The following is a 12569-nucleotide window of genomic DNA, read 5'->3' as shown; positions in this document are numbered from 1 at the left end:
TTTAATTTATGCTGTGTATACTAGTACTGCTTGAGTTTCTATAACCTTCCATTTATGAGGGCCAAGGGGATTGGGAAGTAGGGCTCAACTTGTAGTAGTGTTCAAAATATAGACACTTAAAAGTCACCTGTGAAGTTTGTTAAAGTGCAGATTTCTGACCTGTCTCTGGAGATTGAAACAGATTTACAGTGAGTCTCAGAGCTGCATTTTTTAAAATGTATTTTTCAGAGAGACAAGGAGGGGATGGGCAGAGAGGGGGACAGGGGATCTGAAGCGGACCATGTACTGACAGCAGAGAGCCTGATGCAGGGCTCAGACTCATGAACCGCGAGATCATGACCTGAGCCGGAGTCAGAGGCTTGCTTAACTGACCGAGCCCCCCAGGTGCCCCACAGAGCATCTTTAATTCCTGGGTTAAAAACCCGAAGGCCTACAGTCAAAAAAAATTGCCCACAAGCATTTTTTAAAACAGAATTGAGTGGAATAGAACACAATAAAGGTATTATCCTCATGAAACTTGTTGTATATTTGGGTATTGGGTGACAAATATAAAATCTATTTCTTAATGCTTTTCAGTCAAAGTTTGAAAGCCCTCTAGGTAACTCAGTAAGGGAAACTCCACATTTACGGAAGGATGTATTGATGTCCGAGCCTCCCGTTTTGTTTTCAAATGGCACTTAATTTTATCCACATTGAGCTCCAGAGAATTGTGAGCTATGGAGACACATGCTTTTCATTTTGAAATAAGTAAACTAATGTGGACTGAGATAGACCTATTTCTCTGCCTGTTTTCTATAAATTTGGGGCTTTTTTTTTTTTTTTGGAAGAGTGGGAATAAAATCAATAGTTATTGGTGTGCTTTTTGTGTGATAACCCATGAGGTTTGTTTGTATTCTCTCCAATTCACAGATCAGTTAAGTGCTTAGGGCCACAAAAACAGTGCTGGGGCTGTGATCCAAATTGAGGATTTTATGTGGGAAAGCTCATATGTGCTCCTTAACCTTTTGCTGTCTGTTTACTGTTACAGACATGGAAGTGGGTAATCCTCTCAGTCTACACCAGTCATCCATGAACTGCTTTTCAGTGATAGAACAAGCGTTTAGTAAGTGTATGCCAAGACAAAAGTGATAGGCGAGGATACAGCAACATTTTGGAAGATAGAAACCGGATGGCTAAATGGGTAGACCACACAAGGCTAGTAATGGCCGCACCTACGACACTGCCTTTCGCCTGCCCTCACCTGCAGGTCTGCAGGTTGGTATACCTGAGAGAGAGACACAACCATCACCAGCACTGTTCTAGTCCATTCATTGTCTCACTCTCCTAGGTTACTATTTCGTACCTTTCCCTCTTCTCAAATCTCCCATCCCCCATCCTTAAAAGCTGACAAACTCTGTAAAAGGCCAGAGAATCTATATTTTGGGCAACATGGAGGTTATTATGTAGAGAAAATACGTTTCCACAAATTTATTGACGAAATTCAAAATCTAGTAATTTAGAGTACAACTTTTTCTAACCTAGATCTATTGAGAAGGGTGGAATGCTTTTGGGGGCAGTATTTTGCTTAATTGGAATTCAAAGTTTGCTATCAAAGCTGATTGCAAATGTTCATCTGTTAGATTTTGTGCATTTCAGCTTTGAAAATATCTTTTCAAACATAAGTACTGCCAAATACTGATGAGTTCACGACTATGATTTTGACCAAGCCTCTTCATCACACGGAGGCATTTATACAATTAAGATTCTCGATGGTGGCCTTTTAGCATGTCATGTTGCAGATGAATCACTTCTAATCGAAACTTAGATGGAATATCGTCAGTTGCACAGTTAAATGGATTTTTAAATCTGGAATTTTCCTCTCCACTTGCATTGATCTTCCAAATACGCTGCTGGAGCCGCAGTTCGCGCTTGGAAGATGCACCTGCTATAAATATGTGTGGGAGTGAACGTGCTGCTGCTAACTTCCAACGGCATGAGAGGTGTAAGCGGCTGGATGGTTCGAGCAGCATTAGTTGTTGGAGATTACAGCAATGTGTTTTTTATAAAAGCACTGTTTGGCCTTGTAATACGAGGTTGAACTTATTAAGGACCCATTATCAAGTCTAACAAAAACTAATTTCCAAAGTTATTCAGTGTTCAGTATTAGTGGTTGAGTATGGTTCTTCTCAGTGGAAAGGCCCTGAACTCAAAACCTCACGATACCACCTTATTGATAAGCCATCAGACTGCTGTCAGGATATTCAGCTTCTTATCTGACGTATTCACAGAACTGATGGATGATGGTTGATCCATGAGAATGAATGGAGGTCACCCTTGATAGGACAGGTTCATTAACACATGACAGATTCAACTGAAGTACCTGCTGGAGAACAATACCGTGAACAACCAACCATGGGCTTTAAACATTTACATCTCAACTGTTTATACTCCATATACATTTTTTTTTTTTTGCCACTATTGCATCCATCTTTTTCAGGTTTTACTAAATTAGGGTTTTCCCAACTTCTTTGAAAATATTCTTGCCTGTAGTTACCTACATACTGTTCATAGAGGCTAATTCTTCAGTCATTTCAAACTTGGCATTGACTGCTTGAAAAGACAACTAAGCAATACTGGTTAAAAAAAAAAATCTTTTGACTCCTCAAGGGCTAAGAAAAGCCACTTGAGATCATTTACCTTGTTTTTAAATTTTTAAATGACTTAAAAGACTAAGCTTATTTTATCTGGATACATTGCTGCAATCAGATAGGATTTAATTTGCCATTGGTAAATGGTTTGCTTGGCTAACAAATGAACCACTTGGAAACTTATTTTGGTTGCAGTTTGTGAATGTTTTCTTTTTTTGTGAGGAAATTCTGCTGGAATCCCATATTAAGTTTTCTTATTTTTCTGACCATTGCTTTCCTCTGAGTTGAAAATACTGTGATGAATGCCCCGTCTGGTCATGTCTGTGGCTGTTGCATTCTTTTAGCATAGCCATAGTATCATTGCATAAAAAGGCAATGCTTTCTAATTTGATAAATTAATGCACACTCCACTGTGCTTTAGGAGTGTGACATTCAAAAAACGTTTTGACATGATGGGTTTGTGCTGGTAAAAAACCCCCAAAATTAAATATTGGTGTAAGGCAATACACGTGGCACTAGAGACACTGTTTTCTTATAACTAAGTCACTGAGTAGCAGCCTGAACCTAGGAAAGCACCACATAATACTCTTGCAGTTCAACTGCCCTAGTATTGCAGAAGCAGCCATAACAATATGTCGATGAAAAGCGTGACTATATTCCAATAAAGCTTTATTTGTGGACACTGAAATCTTAATTTCATGTGGTTTTCATGTGTCACAAAATATTTTAAAATTAATTTCCCAACTAGTGTTGGGCTAGTGTGCCATGCAAAAACAGGCTGTGGGTAAGACTTGGCCTGCTAGTCTGTAGTTCGCCAACCCCTGCTTAAGTCGTTTACCTTGATTCCTAATTCAACAAAAATAATTAATGCAATGTTAAAGCAGTCAGGAGACTTCCACTGATCCCACCATCACCTTTACCCACCAAGTGCATATGGATTGTTTCTATTAGCATACTATCTCTTGTGGATCTCATCTTTAAAACCTCTTAACTACTTTTCTACCTCATTTCTCCACCCCTCTTTTTAAAAGAATTCCTCAAAATCATTTTATATTCTCATGGTCTTTAATTTCTCTTCTGTTTCCTCTTAAGAAGGTTTTTGTCCCATCATTCCACTAATTGTGCTCACTAATGTCACCCATGACCTCTGTGGTGAAATCCAACGGGCAATTCTAATTCATCGTATTACTTACGTATCAGAAGCATTTGAAACTGTAGACCACTTCCTCCTTTTTGAAATGCTTTTTAAAACTTAGTTTCCAGTGTTCTACATTATGATTTTTCTCCTATTTCATAGAGCTCCTCTTCTCTGTTTTTTTGCTATCCTCCTTATCCTCTGATTTCTTTAAAGTTGGGGTGCCCAGAGGTCAGGTCTTGGGCCTCTTTTGTCTAACTTAATCCTTTGGGATTCTCATGTGGTCTCAATGGCTTTAAATGCCACTGACATGCTGAAAACTACCTTGGGAATAAATGAATGAATGACTTTATTTTAAATTATGCTTCAGCTGTATTAATTCAGTTAATACAACTACGCTATAAGCCAGGGGACAGAAAACTTTTTCTGTAAAAGGCCAAATAGGTTATTTTAGGCTCTGTGGTCCTCTTAAGGTTTTGTCACATGTTCTGTGAGTTCAGGTTTTTTGTTTTTGTTTTTGTTTTTGCAACCCTTTAAATATGTAAAACCGTTCTTAGTTCACATTAAAAAAACAAACAGAAACGGGCTGTGGGGCAGATTTGGTTTGAGGATTGTAGTGTGTTAACCCTTGATATAAGCTATTATACAGTAGTTGTATTATCCCCACTTTACAGATGGAGAAACTGAGGTACAAAGAGCCTAAATAACTTGTCCAAGCTCACCAGCTGGTGATGAAACCAGGGTTCCAGTAAGCAATGATGGTTCCGGAGACTGTGTGCTTATTCACTACACTACAGTTTCTAGAAAGTGAAACATGTATGTCTGCAAAAAGATAAGCTAACAAAATGCTAGTGATTTATGCCCGGAACCTGCAAAAGTCTCAGGAACTGGAGACACCAGTTACTCTGAAGATAGGATACAGGAGATTGTTTAAAAGTCTACAAAAGAGGGACGCCTGGTGGCCCAGTCAGAAGAGCATGCAACTCTTGATCTGTGGGGGTCATGAGTTCGAGCCCCATGTTGGGTGTAGAAATGACAATAATTAAAATAAAGTCTACAAAAGAAGTCATTTGGCCCTTTGGAAAATCCTCTCCTCAATCTATGCAGCCTTTCCCTACACCTGTAGAAGTCTGGGGGTTTAGTGGAGGGTGAGACTGAAAGACCTGGGACTCAAACCAGGCATAACGGAGGCAGGAGTGAAAGGCTTTTCTGGAAACAGGATTGAAAGCGAGAGTCCTGGCCTTTGGTGCCCAGGATGCTTGAGACCAGGCTTCTAGCCTATCTGGCAGAAGATCTGAGGATTACTCTTGGGAAACAACCATCCCAAGACAAAAGACAGATACCTACAGTCGCTGACATCACAATCTATAGTGAACATATACTGAACTCCAAAAGTCGGGAAACTTACCCACACCCACAGAGCTTCCTCTCAGGTGCTTTTTTACATTTTTGAGAAAGATGGACTAAACATTTGAGGAAAGCTTCAACGAAATATGGGGATCAAAATGAAGAAGGTGGAAGAAAAAGCAAAAACAAAAACCTTAAAAAAAATTAGAACACTCAAAAAAGACTAAAAAATTTACAATAGCAGAAATAAAATATTCAGTAGGAAAACTGGATAACAAGGTTGAGAAAAATTTCATAAAGCCAAGAAAAAAAATGAAAAAAAGGGAAAGTGTGAGAAAGGAAAATATATTGCCTCTCATCTCTAAATGCTATTGGAGCTGAACCCCATGAACACTCACTTTGCCCATGTAACAATGTCGAGCCTTGTCAGTAGAGGGCGCTGGAGGACATTGCAAGAGGAAGGGGCTTCTGGATTTCAGGCTTTGGTTTTCTTGTTTTCAGTGCTCAGAGTGCAACAGATTGTCAGTGGGCAGCTTCCCAGAGGTTCAAACCAGGGGTCCAACATCAAACAACTAGATGTTTCAGAAAGAGAACAGAGAAAGTGCAGGTGTGGAAAATGGCAGAGATATAATATGGGAAAAGTTCCCAGAATTAGAGAACAGGATTACCCATATTGAAAAGGCACAGAATGCCCAGAGAGATTAATTTAAAATGACTCAGACCAAGATACATCATTGTGAAATTTCAAAAATCTATATAGGAAAAAAGGATCCTCTAACGCTTCCGCAGAGGAAGAAAAACAATCCAAAAAAGGGATCACGTACAAAAGATCAGGAATCAGAATGTCATCAGGATTTTTAACAGCAGTGCTGGAAGTTAGAAAATAATGGTGCAATGCCTTTAAAATTCTGAGGGAAAGTGAGTTTAGAATTCTGTAACTAGCCAAACTATCAGGTACTGTAAGGACATTTTCAGGATGCATGTTCTCAGAAAGTTTACCTCTTAGGTAGCTGTCAAGAAGTGACACTTCTACTCAAATGAGATTATAAATGGAGAAAGAGGGAAGATATGGATCCAGGAAATAGGAGACCAACCTAGATGGGAGGCAATGAAGCGTGGTGAAGGGGATTTCCGATTACCTATGTCTCAGAAACATGGTGTGCTGTTTGTCATTATATTACATCTCAGCTCTATACCCACCCGTCTTTGCCCTCCTTTGTGATATTGGAGCCGGACTCTGTGATTTCTTTTGCTGATGTCACAATGTCAAACCTCGTCAGTAAGAGGCACTGGTGGACACTGAAAGAGGAAGGGGCTTCTCTTGGGTTTCCGGATTTGGTTTCCTCGTGTTCATGGTAAGGTTGCCCAACAGATTCTCAGTAGGAAGCTTCCCAGTGAGATTCACCGGCACCTCAGCGGTGGGTTCCTGGGTATTAGCCCAGCCTCAGCACCTCATCACACTTCTCTGCCACAACCACACCCTGTCCACCTTGGGGAGAGGGCTTTTCTGAGCGGGCCCTTCCGTGGGCACTCCCCTTCCATCCTGGAAATATTAGTTTCTCTGTACACCTGATATTTCTGTATTCTTTAGGGTTCTCTGTATCTCAGGTATTTCCCTAGTTGCTAGTTAATCATTCTTCCTGTTAAAGTTTCTCTGTTCGTATTACTGGTATGGTTTCTGTCTCCCAGCTGGACCCCGATTGGCACATATAGCACTATCAATGTATTTTATCAAAATGTGTGATGTAGTTGTATTGGCACAACGGTAGAGGGGAGATAGCTATAGTTATAAGAAGGGTGTGTGCAATAGGAGAGTCAGCTTTTCTATGATGGAGGGGTGGTGGTCAGCAGATTACATTAAAAAGTTAAAAACGGGGGCGCCTGGGTGGCTCCGTCAGTTAAGCGTCCGACTTCGGCTCAGGTCACGACCTCGCGGTCCGTGAGTTCGAGCCCCACGTCGGGCTCTGGGCTGACGGCCCAGAGCCTGGAGCCTGTTTCAGATTCTGTGTCTTCCTCTCTCTCTGACCCTCCCCTGTTCATGCTCTGTCTCTCTCTGTCTCAAAAATAAATAAACGTTAAAAAAATTTTTTAAGAAGTTAAAAACAAAAAGATACACTACAAGTGCATTTAGAAATATGGCTGAAACGACCAGAAAATGGAGCTTAACGACATGAAAGTTATTCCCTTTGGAGAGCAACAGGATGGCAGACGGGAGACTGCTAGTTTTCATTATACGGCTTTTAGTACTGCTCCACTTTTAAATTATTTAAATGTGTTACTTAAACATTTTAAATGTATTCACAATAGCCAAAAGGTGGAAACTCTCCAATTGTCTGTCAACGGATGAATGGATTAAAAAAATGTAATCTACGGATACAAAGGAATATTATTCAACCTTAAAAGGAAAAGCAAAATACTGACACATGCTGTAACATGGATGAGCCTTGAAAACGTTATGGTGGAACAAACCAGACACAGAAGGGCAAATGTCGTGTGATTCCACTTATATGAAGTACCTAGAATAGGCAAATTCATAGAGACAGAAAGTAGAACGGGGGTTGCCAGGGGACGGGGGGAGAGGAGGGCAGGGGATTATTGTTTAATGGGTACAGAGTTTCAGCTTGGAAAGGTGAAGACGTTCTGAAAATGGACAGTGACGACGGTTGCACATCTATGCGAATGGACTCAATACCACTGAACTGCACATTTAAAAATGGTTAAAATGGTAAACTTCATGATGTCTATTTTATCATATCAAGAAAGTTTCAATTTCATAAAATTGGTACGTCCAAGATATGGGAACATGTCTTGAAGAGGTAGAACATTAATTCATAGCTGATGACTTGGAATATTAACACCCCTGAGGAAATAATTACACGTTGGTTTGAGAATGAGGTATTTGGGGAATGTTATTTAATCATTCACCATGCAAAGTTATCTACCTTGTCTCTATCTTCCATGTTAAACGGCCACCACCTTGTTTCTTTTACCTCAGTCATTACTTCGCTCCTGAGAAAAACACGTGTATCAAAGAGCCGCGTTCACCATGGCGTTCCACGACTCGCCCAACGGGCATTTCCACCTCTTTCAAGAACTACTGAAAGACCTACGACGGTTTCGGGCCCGCCAGGCACGGGGTCAACCAAGATGAATAGTATTCCCTCAAAATATTCCTCATAATCTAACGGGACGGACAAGGAGAAAAAACGAGACACAACGTGAGAGAAGACCAGGGAAAGCGCGGCAGCGGGCCGGGGTCGGTCTTCCGCGGTGGAAGCGAGTTTGTCCCGCGGCCGCGGGAGCAAGGGAGAAGTGGCCTCGTGGGTGCGTCGGGCCTGAGACCGCCGGGAGCACCGGTGCTTCGCTCTGCTTTGAGTCTGCCACGGCCGCAGATCAGCCGATCCCTGCACGGCACTTCTGAGCCGCCCCGTTCACTTGAACGAGGGCTGTGAAACGCCGACCCCCGGGCTCCTGGCCGCGGCGGAAGGCCGTCGGGAGCACCGCCGACCGGAAGCGTTCGAAACGGAGCCACAGGGTCACCGGGGAGATTAAACCCAGCGGCGGGGCCTGGGCCAGGCGGGGCGAGGGCTCCCACGGGCGCCGGAGGGCGTGGGCGCCCGGGCAGTGGGGGAAGGGAGCCCCGGCCCCGGGCCGGCCTCGCGCTCCGACCTCCGGCGGCGGCTGCAGTCGACGAAGAGGCGGACGGAGGGCTGCCTCTCCCGGCCGCCGGCGGGAGGCGGGGGGTGGGGACGGAGGCAGGGCCGTGGCGCTGGCCCCGGAAACGGGGCCGGTGTGGGAGTCAGGCGAGCAGCGCTGGGTGGCGTCACGATCTGGCACCCCCTGAAAAGAACGTTCTTCAAACATGAGTTACTGGGGGCGCCTGGGTGGCGCAGTCGGTTAAGCGTCCGACTTCAGCCAGGTCACGATCTCGCGTTCCGTGAGTTCGAGCCCCGCGTCAGGCTCTGGGCTGATGGCTCGGAGCCTGGAGCCTGTTTCCGATTCTGTGTCTCCCTCTCTCTCTGCCCCTCCCCCGTTCATGCTCTGTCTCTCTCTGTCCCAAAAAATAAATAAAAAGCGTTGAAAAAAAAAAATTAAAAAAAAAAAAAAAAAAAAAAACATGAGTTACTGGAGACGCTGCCCTGGGAGTGGTGGTGGGTAAAAAGGAGGCCAGGAGGAAGGACTCAGCCTCTCGCTAAAGGTCCTCCGGGAGGCCGCTCGGGCCTCCGATTTACACACCCCACTCGGCGGACCAGGGGTCGCCTGGAGGCGCCCTCCAGAGGAGGCAGTCTGGGGGCCATCTGTTGTGGTTTGGGTATGTCCTTGGGGGATGGCCTCAAGGCGATCAAATGGCTGACCAAAGCCCATCCTCCCACCACCCTTGCTGCTCTTGCTGACAGGCGGTCTGCAAACCGTGTGGTCGTGTAAGCAGAGAGAGAGAGTTAGGGGTCCCCCCCCCCCAAAAAAAAAAAAAAAAAGACAGACTTAGCTTTTTGGTGATACAAGAAAAAGGCATTTTAGGCCCCGGGCATCTTGTGAAAGAACGTAAGAATAAATAGCCCCTATCAGGCCAGGAGAAACCCTAATCACATCGGGGACAAGAAATCGGTGGTAAAGCTCCCAGTGCTGATTCAAAAGTGGAGACTGACCTGAGGCACATCCTTGAGTTATCTCTGCAAGATCTAAACCCCTGTGAGCACTCAGATAATGGAGCGACTGGAGCCAGAGACTTGTTGACATTGACCCTTGCTGGCCCTCCTGACTTTGACCTGTATTCTCTCACCTTGGGATGACTTCCATGCTGAATGCCTCCCCCCCCCCCCCCCCCCCGCACTGCCCCCTCCGTGAATATGTATGCCCCTTAGCCTAAAACTTCCCCTGTTTTATTGTTGGAGGAGACACTGCTTTGGGAAAGATCCCTGGTGCTTTCCTTTACTTGTTGCAAGTAAAACCCTTCCTTTTCCTATTCTTTGGCCTGGTTGTGTCGCTTGGCCTGACACTCACCAAGCACCAAATGCAGTTTCCGGTAACAGTTACATTTCTGGTCATGTTTTAGTGCCCTTTACTGGACTGGCATCCCAACAAGAGGCCGCCTGGCCTACCTTGTCTCCAGTTCTAGTGGTGAGGATGGGCCGTGCGGCAGGCCTCGATGTCCGGCACATGGTAAGTAGTTGGTAAGAGCAATTATTATTATTAATTATTGGAAGTCGACTAGGCTTACAAAATTCTTCAGTTGAAAAGCAAGAGTAGGGGCGTCTGGGGGGCTCAGTTGGTTAAGCGTCCGACCTCGGCTCGGGTCATGATCTCACGGTTCGTGGGTTCAAGCCCCAGGTTGGGCTCTGTGCTGACAACTCAGAGCCTGGAGCCGGCTTCAGATTCTGGGTCTCCCTCTCTCTCTGCCCCTCCCCCTCTCATGCTCTGTCTCTCTGCCCCTGTCCCCCGCCCCCCCCCCCCAAATAAACATTAAAAAAGAAAGAAAGAAAAGCAAGAGTAAAACTATGTCCATTTTTTCTGAACCTGAAGGAAAAGGATCTATATTTAAGTGTTATCTGTTGTCACCTGAGCCCAGCTGGGTATGCTTGAATTTGTTCCTTTCGGTAAGAAAACAGCATGTGTTGACTTAAGTTGGTGGGTAGTTCAAAGAGCTTCATATCCTCACATCTTGAATAGCTTGTATGTGTTGGTCAGGCATCACGTACAACTATTTTTTTCCTCAAGGTGTACACGAAGGAGAGTTTTCTCTTAGGCAGTGTGTGTGGGATTGCTCTGTTTGAGGGACGTTTCAGCTAGTGATGAGGACGAGCGTCACTAAAGAAAGAATTGCATTTATTTTATAACTGAAGTCTCTATGATAGCTTCGTAGAAGCCCTCAAGACCTAGCCGAGTTTTGCTCAAAGCTTTTTCTATGAAAAACCGCGCCATCTGAAAGAAGAGGTAATTGTTTAAAGTTTCCTTCTTCTTTCTTCTTCTCTCCCCCCAGTCTGATGATGTTGACCAGAAGCTTCTCCATCCTACTGAATTAAATGTCTGAGACAGTCATGTGGTCAAGCTTTCAGCTAATACACAACAAAGAACTGCAGGCCACGCACTGACACTGTGTAATGAAAGGCTGATGGAAACACATTCTGGGAACTGCAGGAAGTCGAGGACATGAAGGAAAAAGACATTAAAGACTTTTTGTGTCAGAGATAGTAGAAAATGATTGATTACCTTTTAGAGGTAGGATTCTTGCATAACGGCTTTCTGGACAATTCATATTCTTCTGGGTAAAATACTCTGCTTTGGACTTTTTAATTGTGGGGATCAGATTATTTTGTAAGAGCAGTAAAGAATATTAAACTGTAACCAGGAGGGAGAAACATCTTACCACAACAAATAGATCTGAAATTTGATCTTTTAGCGTGTGATTTCCCCTATCCGGTCCTTATCTGTATGTTCATATTCTTTGTATATAAATACAATTATGTTTATATTCCACATTTTCATTGAAATATGTGTTTTTATATAGTTCCTTTGATGGTTTTTCATTATGTGCAATATTGCTGTAGTTACACACTTAAAAATGTTTTTAAGCATAAGGTCATTGGGAAGAGGCTGCCATTCTGTTTTACTTGTTGCTGTTGTCAAGGTGAATTTCATATTTATTAAGGCCCACCAATGAAATTCATGTCTGTGCTAGTCTTTGAAATAAGTTAAAAGATACAAAAAACTTAACCCCCCAAAGACTTTTGTGGATCTTTTCTCCAGAAATGGCAAAAACAATACTCTTCTCTCATTAATGCTTATGTATTTGATCAATACTCTTAATTGGATACACACAATGGGCAAGTCAGTTTCTGCCCTCAGTGAGTTCATTATCTACAGGAGAGGTAACTGACTGTCTTATAGTGATGTGTCTCAAATACCATGCTTTCACTCATATGTGGAATTGAAGAAACAAAACAAATGAGCAAAGGAAAACAGAGAGAGAGAGAGAGAGAGAGAGAGAGAGAGCAAGTCAGGGAGGGGCCGAGAGAGAGGGAGAGAGAGAATCTGAATCAGGCTTCAGGGCTGTCAACATAGAGCCTAATGTGGGGCTTGATCTCATGAACTGCGAGATCATGTCCTGAGAGTAGGACACTTAACCAACTGAGCCATCCAGGCACCCCTAGACAGAAGACATTTTAGTATCAGAGATAAGTAAAAGCAGTCACTAAAGAAAGGACCCCTAGGCATGTCAGAAGAATAACGAGTGGTCCACATTTGTTGAAGTGTAGAGTTCACACGGGGAAATGGTGCTGAAAAAGCCAACAACAGCGTGGCTCTGGGTTATGGAGGGTCTTGAGGATTTGTTTAAATGAAAAGCCACAGATTGGTTTTCAATAGGTAAATGACTTCAACATGCAGCTTTAAAATGTTAATCTGGGTGGTTTTGCTCAAGATGGGCCGAACAGGGGCCAGTCTGCAGGCAGAGAATACAGTTA

The 12569-nt window shown here is 43.5% G+C and overlaps 1 long non-coding RNA gene across 2 annotated transcripts; it reads left to right on the top strand.

Moving 5' to 3' along the window:
* Positions 1 to 5958: 5958 nt before the first annotated feature.
* LOC131488610 (uncharacterized) lies at positions 5959 to 11585 on the top strand. Of its 2 annotated transcripts, none has more exons than XR_009250256.1 (3): positions 5959 to 6464; positions 10163 to 10269; positions 11087 to 11585. It is a non-coding gene; the product is annotated as an uncharacterized LOC131488610 (long non-coding RNA). The 2 variants fall into 2 exon arrangements; XR_009250257.1 differs by lacking the exon at positions 5959 to 6464 and adding an exon at positions 9223 to 9260.
* The last annotated feature ends 984 nt before the right edge of the window (positions 11586 to 12569 follow it).

The sequence above is a fragment of the Neofelis nebulosa genome, chromosome 1 (assembly GCF_028018385.1).
Source record: "Neofelis nebulosa isolate mNeoNeb1 chromosome 1, mNeoNeb1.pri, whole genome shotgun sequence".
NCBI classification, from domain to species: domain Eukaryota; kingdom Metazoa; phylum Chordata; class Mammalia; order Carnivora; family Felidae; genus Neofelis; species Neofelis nebulosa.
Note: the sequence above shows the minus strand (reverse complement) of the source record. Positions and strands in the feature narration are given on the sequence as shown.